The 13,075-nt window shown below is 41.7% G+C and overlaps 1 long non-coding RNA gene across 2 annotated transcripts in view; it reads right to left on the bottom strand.

The window, feature by feature from the left end:
* Positions 1 to 12,325, bottom strand: part of LOC138957288 (uncharacterized) — a 14,425-nt gene extending 2,100 nt beyond the window's left edge. The window contains exons 1-4 of one of the 2 annotated variants that reach the window (XR_011452988.1): positions 12,087 to 12,325; positions 10,208 to 10,290; positions 8,916 to 9,008; positions 6,267 to 6,378 (exon numbers count right to left, since the gene is read on the bottom strand). This is a non-coding gene — a long non-coding RNA (uncharacterized lncRNA). The remainder of the gene's footprint in view (positions 1 to 6,266; positions 6,379 to 8,915; positions 9,009 to 10,207; positions 10,291 to 12,086) is intronic. The other variant, XR_011452987.1, reaches the window with a different exon arrangement.
* Positions 12,326 to 13,075: the final 750 nt, after the last annotated feature.

Genomic DNA, 13,075 nt, shown 5'->3' with positions numbered 1-13,075 from the left:
AGCCAATGACTGAACGAGGGCTAACTGTTCCTAAAAGAGTTTCTTCCCGTAGGGGTTAAAGCAGCCAATGACTGAACGAGGGCTAACTGTTCCTGAAAGAATTTCTTCCCGTAGGGGTTAAAGCAGCCAATGACTGAACGAGGGGTAACTGTTCCTGAAAGAGTTTCTTCCCGTAAGGGTTAAAGCAGCCGATGACTGAACGAGGGGTAACTGTTCCTGAAAGAGTTTCTTTCCGTAGGGGTTAAAGCAGCCGATGACTGAACAAGGGGTAACTGTTCCGGAAAGAGTTTCTTCCCGTAGGGGTTAAAGCAGCCGATGACTGAACAAGGGGTAACTGTTCCTGAAAGAGTTTCTTCCCGTAGGGGTTAAAGCAGCCGATGACTGAACGAGGGGTAACTGTTCCTGAAAGAGTTTCTTTCCGTAGGGGTTAAAGCAGCCGATGACTGAACAAGGGGTAACTGTTCCGGAAAGAGTTTCTTCCCGTAGGGGTTAAAGCAGCCGATGACTGAACAAGGGCCAGGGGTAACTGTTCCTGAAAGAGTTTCTTCCCGTAGGGGTTAAAGCAGCCGATGACTGAACGAGGGGTAACTGTTCCTGAAAGAGTTTCTTCCCGTAGTGGTTAAAGCAGCCAATGACTGAACGAGGGCTAACTGTTCCTGAAAGAATTTCTTCCCGTAGGGGTTAAAGCAGCCAATGACTGAACGAGGGGTAACTGTTCCTGAAAGAGTTTCTTCCCGTAAGGGTTAAAGCAGCCGATGACTGAACGAGGGGTAACTGTTCCTGAAAGAGTTTCTTCCCGTAGGGGTTAAAGCAGCCGATGACTGAACAAGGGGTAACTGTTCCGGAAAGAGTTTCTTCCCGTAGGGGTTAAAGCAGCCGATGACTGAACAAGGGGTAACTGTTCCTGAAAGAGTTTCTTCCCGTAGGGGTTAAAGCAGCCGATGACTGAACGAGGGCTAACTGTTCCTGAAAGAATTTCTTCCCGTAGGGGTTAAAGCAGCCAATGACTGAACCAGGGGTAACTGTTCCTGAAAGAGTTTCTTCCCGTAAGGGTTAAAGCAGCCGATGACTGAACGAGGGGTAACTGTTCCTGAAAGAGTTTCTTCCCGCAGGGGTTAAAGCAGCCGATGACTGAACAAGGGGTAACTGTTCCTGAAAGAATTTCTTCCCGTAGGGGTTAAAGCAGCCGATGACTGAACGAGGGGTAACTGTTCCTGAAAGAGTTTCTTCCCGTAGTGGTTAAAGCATCCAATGACTGAACGAGGGCTAACTGTTCCTGAAAGAATTTCTTCCCGTAGGGGTTAAAGCAGCCAATGACTGAACGAGGGCTAACTGTTCCTGAAAGAATTTCTTCCCGTAGGGGTTAAAGCAGCCAATGACTGAACGAGGGGTAACTGTTCCTGAAAGAGTTTCTTCCCGTAAGGGTTAAAGCAGCCGATGACTGAACGAAGGGTAACTGTTCCTGAAAGAGTTTCTTCCCGTAGGGGTTAAAGCAGCCGATGACTGAACAAGGGGTAACTGTTCCGGAAAGAGTTTCTTCCCGTAGGGGTTAAAGTAGCCGATGACTGAACAAGGGGTAACTGTTCCTGAAAGAGTTTCTTCCCGTAGGGGTTAAAGCAGTCAATGACTGAACGAGGGCTAACTGTTCATGAAAGAATTTCTTCCCGTAGGGGTTAAAGCAGCCAATGACTGAACGAGGGGTAACTGTTCCTGAAAGAGTTTCTTCCCGTAAGGGTTAAAGCAGCCGATGACTGAACGAGGGGTAACTGTTCCTAAAAGAGTTTCTTCCCGCAGGGGTTAAAGCAGCCGATGACTGAACAAGGGGTAACTGTTCCGGAAAGAGTTTCTTCCCGTAGGGGTTAAAGCAGCCGATGACTGAACGAGGGGTAACTGTTCCTGAAAGAGTTTCTTCCCGTAAGGGTTAAAGCAGCCGATGACTGAACGAGGGGTAACTGTTCCTGAAAGAGTTTCTTCCCGTAGGGGTTAAAGCAGCCGATGACTGAACAAGGGGTAACTGTTCCGGAAAGAGTTTCTTCCCGTAGGGGTTAAAGTAGCCGATGACTGAACAAGGGGTAACTGTTCCTGAAAGAGTTTCTTCCCGTAGGGGTTAAAGCAGCCAATGACTGAACGAGGGCTAACTGTTCCTGAAAGAATTTCTTCCCGTAGGGGTTAAAGCAGCCAATGACTGAACGAGGGGTAACTGTTCCTGAAAGAGTTTCTTCCCGTAAGGGTTAAAGCAGCCGATGACTGAACGAGGGGTAACTGTTCCTGAAAGAGTTTCTTCCCGCAGGGGTTAAAGCAGCCGATGACTGAACAAGGGGTAACTGTTCCGGAAAGAGTTTCTTCCCGTAGGGGTTAAAGCAGCCGATGACTGAACAAGGGGTAACTGTTCCTGAAAGAGTTTCTTCCCGTAGGGGTTAAAGCAGCCAATGACTGAACGAGGGCTAACTGTTCCTGAAAGAATTTCTTCCCGTAGGGGTTAAAGCAGCCAATGACTGAACGAGGGGTAACTGTTCCTGAAAGAGTTTCTTCCCGTAAGGGTTAAAGCAGCCAATGACTGAACGAGGGGTAACTGTTCCTGAAAGAGTTTCTTCCCGCAGGGGTTAAAGCAGCCGATGACTGAACAAGGGGTAACTGTTCCGGAAAGAGTTTCTTCCCGTAGGGGTTAAAGCAGCCGATGATTGAACAAGGGGTAACTGTTCCTGAAAGAGTTTCTTCCCGTAGGGGTTAAAGCAGCCGATGACTGAACGAGGGGTAACTGTTCCTGAAAGAGTTTCTTTCCGTAGGGGTTAAAGCAGCCGATGACTGAACAAGGGCCAGGGGTAACTGTTCCTGAAAGAGTTTCTTCCCGTAGGGGTTAAAGCAGCCAATGACTGAACCAGGGGTAACTGTTCCTGAAAGAGTTTCTTCCCGTAGTGGTTAAAGCAGCCAATGACTGAACGAGGGCTAACTGTTCCTGAAAGAATTTCTTCCCGTAGGGGTTAAAGCAGCCAATGACTGAACGAGGGGTAACTGTTCCTGAAAGAGTTTCTTCCCGTAAGGGTTAAAGCAGCCGATGACTGAACGAGGGGTAACTGTTCCTGAAAGAGTTTCTTCCCGTAGGGGTTAAAGCAGCCGATGACTGAACAAGGGGTAACTGTTCCGGAAAGAGTTTCTTCCCGTAGGGGTTAAAGCAGCCGATGACTGAACAAGGGGTAACTGTTCCTGAAAGAGTTCCTTCCCGTAGGGGTTAAAGCAGCCAATGACTGAACGAGGGCTAACTGTTCCTGAAAGAATTTCTTCCCGTAGGGGTTAAAGCAGCCAATGACTGAACCAGGGGTAACTGTTCCTGAAAGAGTTTCTTCCCGTAAGGGTTAAAGCAGCCGATGACTGAACGAGGGGTAACTGTTCCTGAAAGAGTTTCTTCCCGCAGGGGTTAAAGCAGCCGATGACTGAACAAGGGGTAACTGTTCCGGAAAGAGTTTCTTCCCGTAGGGGTTAAAGCAGCCGATGACTGAACAAGGGGTAACTGTTCCTGAAAGAGTTTCTTCCCGTAGGGGTTAAAGCAGCCGATGACTGAACGAGGGGTAACTGTTCCTGAAAGAGTTTCTTCCCGTAGTGGTTAAAGCAGCCAATGACTGAACGAGGGCTAACTGTTCCTGAAAGAATTTCTTCCCGTAGGGGTTAAAGCAGCCAATGACTGAACGAGGGCTAACTGTTCCTGAAAGAATTTCTTCCCGTAGGGGTTAAAGCAGCCAATGACTGAACGAGGGGTAACTGTTCCTGAAAGAGTTTCTTCCCGTAAGGGTTAAAGCAGCCGATGACTGAACGAAGGGTAACTGTTCCTGAAAGAGTTTCTTCCCGTAGGGGTTAAAGCAGCCGATGACTGAACAAGGGGTAACTGTTCCGGAAAGAGTTTCTTCCCGTAGGGGTTAAAGTAGCCGATGACTGAACAAGGGGTAACTGTTCCTGAAAGAGTTTCTTCCCGTAGGGGTTAAAGCAGCCAATGACTGAACGAGGGCTAACTGTTCCTGAAAGAATTTCTTCCCGTAGGGGTTAAAGCAGCCAATGACTGAACGAGGGGTAACTGTTCCTGAAAGAGTTTCTTCCCGTAAGGGTTAAAGCAGCCGATGACTGAACGAGGGGTAACTGTTCCTGAAAGAGTTTCTTCCCGCAGGGGTTAAAGCAGCCGATGACTGAACAAGGGGTAACTGTTCCGGAAAGAGTTTCTTCCCGTAGGGGTTAAAGCAGCCGATGACTGAACAAGGGGTAACTGTTCATGAAAGAGTTTCTTCCCGTAGGGGTTAAAGCAGCCAATGACTGAACGAGGGCTAACTGTTCCTGAAAGAATTTCTTCCCGTAGGGGTTAAAGCAGCCAATGACTGAACGAGGGGTAACTGTTCCTGAAAGAGTTTCTTCCCGTAAGGGTTAAAGCAGCCGATGACTGAACGAGGGGTAACTGTTCCTGAAAGAGTTTCTTCCCGTAGGGGTTAAAGCAGCCGATGACTGAACAAGGGGTAACTGTTCCTGAAAGAGTTTCTTCCCGTATGGGGTTAAAGCAGCCGATGACTGAACAAGGGGTAACTGTTCCTGAAAGAGTTTCTTCCCGTAGGGGTTAAAGCAGCCAATGACTGAACGAGGGCTAACTGTTCCTGAAAGAATTTCTTCCCGTAGGGGTTAAAGCAGCCAATGACTGAACGAGGGGTAACTGTTCCTGAAAGAGTTTCTTCCCGTAAGGGTTAAAGCAGCCGATGACTGAACGAGGGGTAACTGTTCCTGAAAGAGTTTCTTCCCGTAGGGGTTAAAGCAGCCGATGACTGAACAAGGGGTAACTGTTCCGGAAAGAGTTTCTTCCCGTAGGGGTTAAAGCAGCCGATGACTGAACAAGGGGTAACTGTTCCTGAAAGAGTTTCTTCCCGTAGGGGTTAAAGCAGCCAATGACTGAACGAGGGCTAACTGTTCCTGAAAGAATTTCTTCCCGTAGGGGTTAAAGAAGCCAATGACTGAACGAGGGGTAACTGTTCCTGAAAGAGTTTCTTCCCGTAAGGGTTAAATCAGCCGATGACTGAACGAGGGGTAACTGTTCCTGAAAGAGTTTCTTCCCGTAAGGGTTAAAGCAGCCGATGACTGAACAAGGGGTAACTGTTCCGGAAAGAGTTTCTTCCCGTAGGGGTTAAAGCAGCCGATGACTGAACAAGGGGTAACTGTTCCTGAAAGAGTTCCTTCCCGTAGGGGTTAAAGCAGCCAATGACTGAACGAGGGCTAACTGTTCCTGAAAGAATTTCTTCCCGTAGGGGTTAAAGCAGCCAATGACTGAACGAGGGGTAACTGTTCCTGAAAGAGTTTCTTCCCGTAAGGGTTAAAGCAGCCGATGACTGAACGAGGGGTAACTGTTCCTGAAAGAGTTTCTTCCCGTAGGGGTTAAAGCAGCCGATGACTGAACAAGGGGTAACTGTTCCGGAAAGAGTTTCTTCCCGTAGGGGTTAAAGCAGCCGATGACTGAACAAGGGGTAACTGTTCCTGAAAGAGTTTCTTCCCGTAGGGGTTAAAGCAGCCAATGACTGAACGAGGGCTTACTGTTCATGAAAAAGTTTCTTCCCGTAGGGGTTAAAGCAGCCGATGACTGAACGAGGGCTTACTGTTCCTGAAAGAGTTCCTTCCCTTTTGGTTAATCGCAGCCAATGACTGAACGAGGGCTAACTGTTCCTGAAAGCGTTCCTTCCCGTAGGGGTTAAAGCAGCCAATGACTGAACGAGGGCTATCTGTTCCCGAAAGAGTTCCTTCCGGTAGGGGTTAAAGCAGCCAATGACTGAACGAGGGCTTACAGTTCCTGAAAGAGTTCCTTCCCGTCGGGGTTTAAGCAGCCAATGACTGAACGAGGGCTAACTGTTCCTGAAAGAGTTTCTTCCCGTAGGGGTTAAAGCAGCCAATGACTGAACGAGGGCTTACTGTTCCTGAAAGAGTTAGTCCCGTAAGGGTTAAAGCAGCCAATGACTGAACGAGGGCTTACTGTTCCTGAAAGAGTCACTTCCCTTTGGGTTTTAAGCAGGCGTGTGTCCCATCGATCCTGAGTGTAAACACATGTTTTGTATTAGCATTGATATTCGTATTTGAAACTACAACAACTACAACGCCTGCGTGGTAAGTATTTGGATTCCTCATTTGAATGTTCAGCTGTTTTTTGTTCACATTTTACTGTGAACTGACGTGTAAAGTTTATTTATGACAATCGGATTTTATTGCCTGAAATTAGATGTAACAGACACCTATTGACCAACAAGCCTTACCAAACTTCTGTGTGTTCCTCGTTGTTTTCACTCACTTCCCGTTCATTTTCGGGTTCATGCGTGAACCTCTTTCTCTTCGTCATCTTGCGCCGCGTGTCTTTTGGCCGCAGGTCTGCGGACATACAATACGTGACATTGTAAGATTGAATACGTCACATTTCACCATTGAATACTTCACATTGCACCGTTGAATACGTCACATTGCATCATTGAAAACGTCACATTGTACCATCGAATACGTCAAATTGTACCATTGAATACGTTACATTGCACCATTGAATACGTCACATTGTACAATAAAATACGTTACATTGTACCATTACTATTTTTTTACGACCAGCCCTCACCCAAAACAAAAGTATGTCAAATGGATTTCGCACATGGCTAGTTTGTATGCCTCCTAGAGAACGAACAAATCAAGTCAAACAATTAAACTCATGCACTAACATGTCAACAGAAAAAAACCACTTCAGAGTAAAAGCAATCAGCGTTGCAAACACATGCTTAAACACAACAATATAAAACAACGTAATCATGAGTTTAACCTCAAAAGGGATTGTATCTAACAAGAAAACTGTCTCAAATCGCTCCAAGAGCTATATGTACAGTTAAGGTTGAAGGTTGTAATTATTTCCCCAAGAACACCTTGAAATAAACGTTTGAGCACTGAGTTACTCAAATAGAAAACGGCTGTGTAATAAGTAGGAATCCCAGACTGTAATTCTCATTGTGACTCCTTTTGGCGCCAGTCTTACTTGTTGTCCTACCTTTCGACCCTGAGTATATCTTAGAGATACAGAATTGAAATTGAGCCGAGAGCTTCTGAGATCGTTTTGGGGGCTGAAACGATGACAGCACACAAGAGGAAGGAGTTATAATGAGTGTTTGAGCATTCTCTTTTTCAAATCTGAATGCTGTGTCTGGTAGTCATTGCAGATCGTGATATTCTCCAACTGACATTCCCGGTGTGTCCGTTATGCGAAGCGTGTTAGCGCAGGGTGGCCCGTGTCAGCAAGTCTGTAGGTTTGAGTTCCTGCTGTGACGAATGGGTGTATGAAAACTAAATAAATGATGATGGCGACCGGAAGTCCGGACTCCTGACATGCAGGGGAGCTGGGCAAAGCAAACCGCTCACTGATTAAAATTCATGTCAAAATGCATGTAATCATTTCGCATAGTTGCAGAACACTTAATGTTATGCAAATCAGTTCAGGCGTTTCTTAATTACATTACAGCGAATGTCCGTTGAACTTGTCATGGTTCAAATCGTCAAAATACTTTCCAAAATGGCGCCTTCGGTATACTGTCTTCAATTTTCAACAAGTAAAGACTTCTGTAGAAACAAAATGTATGATGTATTTAAGAGTACAGAAAAATATCTGCATCTAAAACCAATGACAGAATGTATTTGCCGGAAAGTATAGGGTAATGAATTCCATAGCATGCTTGCAGAAAAAGCTAAACTTGAGACCAATGCAAGGAAGAGGAATGCGTATCTTCAGGGATTATTTGAGAACATTGCAGAACAAACTATGGGTTGTGCGTTTTCTGAAATAATATTTTGCATCATGACGTTTATCTATTGAATGTGAATCTTGATTTGAGTGAAAGAATGTTTAATGTTGTATATTCCTTCCGGTTTTTCCTTCCTGATTGCATAGTGTGGCACTACTAAACAAACACCAAGAAAACGAGTGGATGAAAGTCTACCAACAGGGGCCAGTGTTTTGTTGAAATGAAAGATGTGATGTGCGAGCAACTTTTGTAGTGGGGTTACGTGTACGGCAGAGTATGTAAGGTGGGGTTAGTTAGTTGTTGCTTTTTGGGTCCAGCGGACCATATAGGCCAAATCAGGACCCCACAAGTTGAACATTGCACATTTAAATTAAACCAATTTTTCTGAACACAATTAGGAACGTCACCCAAAGGGAACATAAAAGCTAAATCGAAACCCAACGTGTCAAGGATATAAAATTCAAATCTTAAAATAAAGGCCAGACTCCTTTAAAGATCCAAAGAGAGCTGTAGAGTTGACCTCTGTAAAAATACGTTTTAAGCTAGAAGTGTCAAAATACTTCACTCGTAGATCATACAGATCATGTAAGGTGGGGGAACTAACCTGTGCAAAATAATGATTGCTCCCAATGGTGAACCCCATTTGAAGCATTTGTCCCATGTCAGTTCCTACAAACTTGTTATGCCATTACAAACCCTCCACTTTGCTATCAGGCAAATTGTTTGTATCAAAGAGGTTTTTTTTACACGTGACCCCCGCCAAAATTAAGGGTACCCCAAGAATCGACCCGACTAAAACGTAGGATGCAAATTAAAAGTCGAGGAAAAATCAGAATGGGCATAACTTGGCAACCTTTACACACGAGGAGAAAGCCAAATCAGTTATCTTTGCAGGCAGGTTGTTCTGTTTTGTTATCTTGCGTATTTCATGCGTTCTGTTAATTCTACTGATGCACGTGTCGATCGCACGAGAGTTCAAAGGGGAAAGGGGAAGTTTATACAGTAGTGGCAGTCTGGGAACTTTGAGTATTTCTCCTTAACTACACACTAGTATTTTTGGGGTGTATACTTTTCACTTTGTCTGTTTTGTTTTGTGTGCATGTTTGTCTGTCTATTTTTTGCACTTATACTCACGTATATCTCTAGTGCGTCGATTCAGCGTTTCAAATGTGTTGAGTTGCCTGGAAGTATTGTACACACGGTCGTCGGACAAAATCAGATTCCTCCCTGGAACCAAAGAGGAGATCAAACCTTGCATCTTTTTTCAAGACGCTTGCAATTGAGTTTTAGGCATACCTCTTGGCTTCAAAGTTTTACGTCACAGTTTGTGCGAGGTCAATGGGTCGATCATCTTTCTCACAGGGGTCCTGATTTGGCCTACATGGTCCGCTGGACCCAAAAAGCAACAACTAACTAATGAACTATCTTTCTGACCCACGCATGGCGGTAGCTTTATTGAAGACGGCCTTTCCCATCGGGATTTATTATGATCTTTGAGATTAACAACATAATACAGCGATTGATCCCGAAAATCGATTTCGCCAATACTTATTTTGCTCATATTTTGACTGTGATCATTTCGGATTGTGTTTAAACCGGTGTGAAAAACTGAGAGAAATCAATCGTAAGAAATCAAGACGTTATGATACAGAATATTGAATATGATGACATACCGAGTTTCATATTGTTGTACATATATTACTTTAGATATTTTTTTGTTATCATGGGTTTTATAAATTTTCTTCTCTTCTTCTTTTATAATTATTAATTAATGACCTATATGTGCTGATGACCAATTTAATTTCCTTTGTTGGATCAATAAAATGTTATGAGTTATGAGTTATGAGTTATATTGTTTTTAACGAGGGTTAGGTAGTCGAATGAGGTATCTGACCGGTCAATGACAATCACATGACCTATTTTGGTGATATTAATCCTGGTTTACGTTTGTTGTAAAGATGTCTCGCTATTTACATTATTGTTAGTTTTTTTTCCGATGTGACTAAAAATAGCAAATTGACATGAAGTTTTTGTAGGCTAAAATTATATCATTTTTTTTATTCGCACCAACAAGCGATTTTATTCAAAAATCAAATTGCATGAAACGACATTTATACATTTAGTCAATCTGTCAAACTCATAGACAGACAAACTTCCTCTCCCGCCCTCGTTTACCCATTCAGTCTAGTATTAAATGAGTGGAGTAACTGGTACTGTTCCAATAGATAAGATAAGTTTTGACTATGGTAATGTCCATATTCATTGTACACAAATAAGGAAATTTATCTGTTGGCACCACATCGCATTACGCATAACACAAAGACAACAATCAAAAGGAGTAATCGTATAATCACAAATGTCCCTGTTGCTATGGAAATGGTGAGACAGAAAGACAGAGCGAAGCAAGTCTTGCTAATTTTTCTTACCTGCGATCAAAATCAGGAGAAGAAAGGGAAACAGACAGCGTGCATACATTATCCCACTTGAACGTTTTGTCTCGGGTTTAAACCTGCAGAACAATAGAAAAACAAACTTACTTAAATCTTTGTCAAAACATTTAGTACATGTGACAGTAAGAATATCAACTTTGTATGCTGTTTGAATGCATACATCATTCCACTTCAACTTAAAAGCCGGCAAAGCAATGTTTATTTCAAAGAACCCCTAGGGTCACATGAATTTGATAACAAAAAAATACAATAAAAACAACGAAATAGAAATGTGAGGATGGGACCCAGCACTTCGTAAAGAATAACCAGAAATATGTCAAATTAATAATTAATAATTGATTAAGCATTATTACAAATGTGTTAACAGGATGTGAGTGTGTTTTTTGTAATAAAAAAGACCTAACAAATAATCAAATTTCTTTCATAATATAACTAATGCAAATCATCAAGTTCAACAACTTTCGCTTTTATGGTTAATTCAAACAAATGTTTGAAATTTACTGCGTTTGAATTTCTAAACAAAAATGACTGGTAACAGTGTTTTCCTAAAATTTTCAAAACAATTACACTAAAATATATAATGACATTCATCTGCGAGTTCTCCAGAGTGGCATTTGACACATATTCTTAGGTTATGTGGTATATCTAATACTCTGTCTATCTGAATTGTATTTTTTAATGTTCTCAAAGCAAGTGCTAGCTAGGTTAGGGGGAAAAATGTTCAAATAATGTTCAAATGTATTTGTTTGTTTTAAACAATCTCTAATATTCAAAAGGTTTATTTTACACTTAATTCCGATAACGACTACATTACATTGAATCATTTCAAATTAAACTGGTCATGCCAAATATAACTAAGACCAACAGCATTACCGTTATGTTAAGATGTTTCAAATAGGATACTTTATATGTGTTATTTACATAAAGGCGATGCGAAAAACGGTACAATACATTTGCAAGCTTATTCCTATTTTAACAATTTACCAACTTAAACCAAAAACAGAATATTCTATCTTTAACGTGGATATGTAATAGAAATTTGCCTAATTCGGCCAAAACCATGCACGTTAGGGTTGTTTTCTTAATTTCAAATTAATCTCATAAAAACCAAGTGGCAATTTTGCTGCTAAGTTAACCAAATTTGGACCTATATATAATGTTCAACAATATAACAATATTGGTGCAACTATTCTATCAACAAATTCAACTTGAATATATATGGACAGCGACAATTGTCTACATATCTTTAACAGACTGAACATTGCTCTAGAGGTCGAATCATATAACAACTTATGTGAGTTATTAAACTTATTATTATAATTAAACAAAAAAACTTAATATTCAAAAACAAACACGACCCCAATTGTTTTATCTTTATTTTCAAATGATGACAATGTTCGTATCTTACCTATTGAAAAAACAACCATTTTGTTTTTTTCGTTTACACTGATCACAATATTTGGACAACACATTAAGCGAGTGTTGTAGGGCTTTTGGGGACCCTGCTAAAATGTTTGCATCATCGAATGTATATAACAAAATAAACATTTTAAATATCAACTCTGTATCATATGGTTGTAAACCCAACATAACAACTTCTCGCTCAGTGGTAGTTAGGTGTTCAGTTTTATGTAACAAATAAAACAAAGAACTCACGTAAATCTATGTAATAACATTTAGTTCATGTGACAGTAAATATATCGTCATTGTATTTTGTTTCAATGCATACATCATCCCAATTCAACTTTTTGTCTTAACTTAAACACTGAAAATCAATAGAAAAAAAACTCACGTAAGTCTATGTCAAAACATTTAGTTCATGTGATTTAGATCACAATAAAAAGACAAATCTTACAATTGTGATACCCACCAAACAGTAAGGAAACCTTTTTCGTGGGTTGTAGCGGTTGACTTCTGGTTGGCTGTAGCGGTTGACTTCTCGTTGGCGGTAGCGGTTGACTTCTTGTTGACGGTAGCGGTTGACTTCTGGTTGGCGGTAGCGGTTGACTTATGGTTGGCTGTAGTGGTTCATACGGAGGAGTTCATATTAAACGACAAATGTACTCAGGGGATTAACGCACCATCATATATAACATTATTAAAGGTATTAACGCGCTCCCATTACAAAGTGTATGCCCTCCACAACCTAAGGTAGGTTTAGCATTGTGATTGCACGACGTAGATTTTGTTGTGCTTTCTTTAATACTTTTGACTTAATGGCGAACCTGTTTGGATTAGACATGCGCGTTCATTTAAACATGTTTTGATTTAGACAACAATTAAGCTATGCTTATATTAAATGCACGTGATTATGCATTTACATTTACACAGAAAGCGTCTTATGCAGGTAGTGTCAATGTCAAAATAAAGCCAACACTCTTACACAAGTCAGATACAAATAAATCAAGTAACTAATAATCTAAAGCAAACACACAAACACACGCAAAGAATCTACTGCAAAAGGACTACTGTGTGTCTCATCTAGGTAAATGAAGTCAGATAATAGCTTATGTTCCTGAAGAACATTCAAAAGAGATAGCTACCCGAAGTTTGTCAACCGAGTTACTTTATAATTATTTGTTGTGCATTGACTTCATGCGTTGATGCGTGATTGGTCCACAAAGTGCTACCTTTGCATGTCAAACGGTCTGACGGTTTTGCTCTTTCAAAGCAAATCCAAATTTGTCTTTTCAATTTTCTGTAATGCATTTCTGTATCTAACTAACTATCTAACTAGCTATATAGCTACCCAACCAACCAACCACCCCAACTAACCAACTCACTAACTCACTAACTAACTAACTAACTAACTAACCAACCATCTAGCTCACTAACTCACCAACT

Source organism: Littorina saxatilis, unplaced genomic scaffold, assembly GCF_037325665.1.
Source record: "Littorina saxatilis isolate snail1 unplaced genomic scaffold, US_GU_Lsax_2.0 scaffold_448, whole genome shotgun sequence".
Lineage (NCBI taxonomy): Eukaryota > Metazoa > Mollusca > Gastropoda > Littorinimorpha > Littorinidae > Littorina > Littorina saxatilis.
The sequence above is the reverse complement of the archived record's forward strand: the minus strand, read 5'-3'. Positions and strand labels throughout refer to the sequence as shown.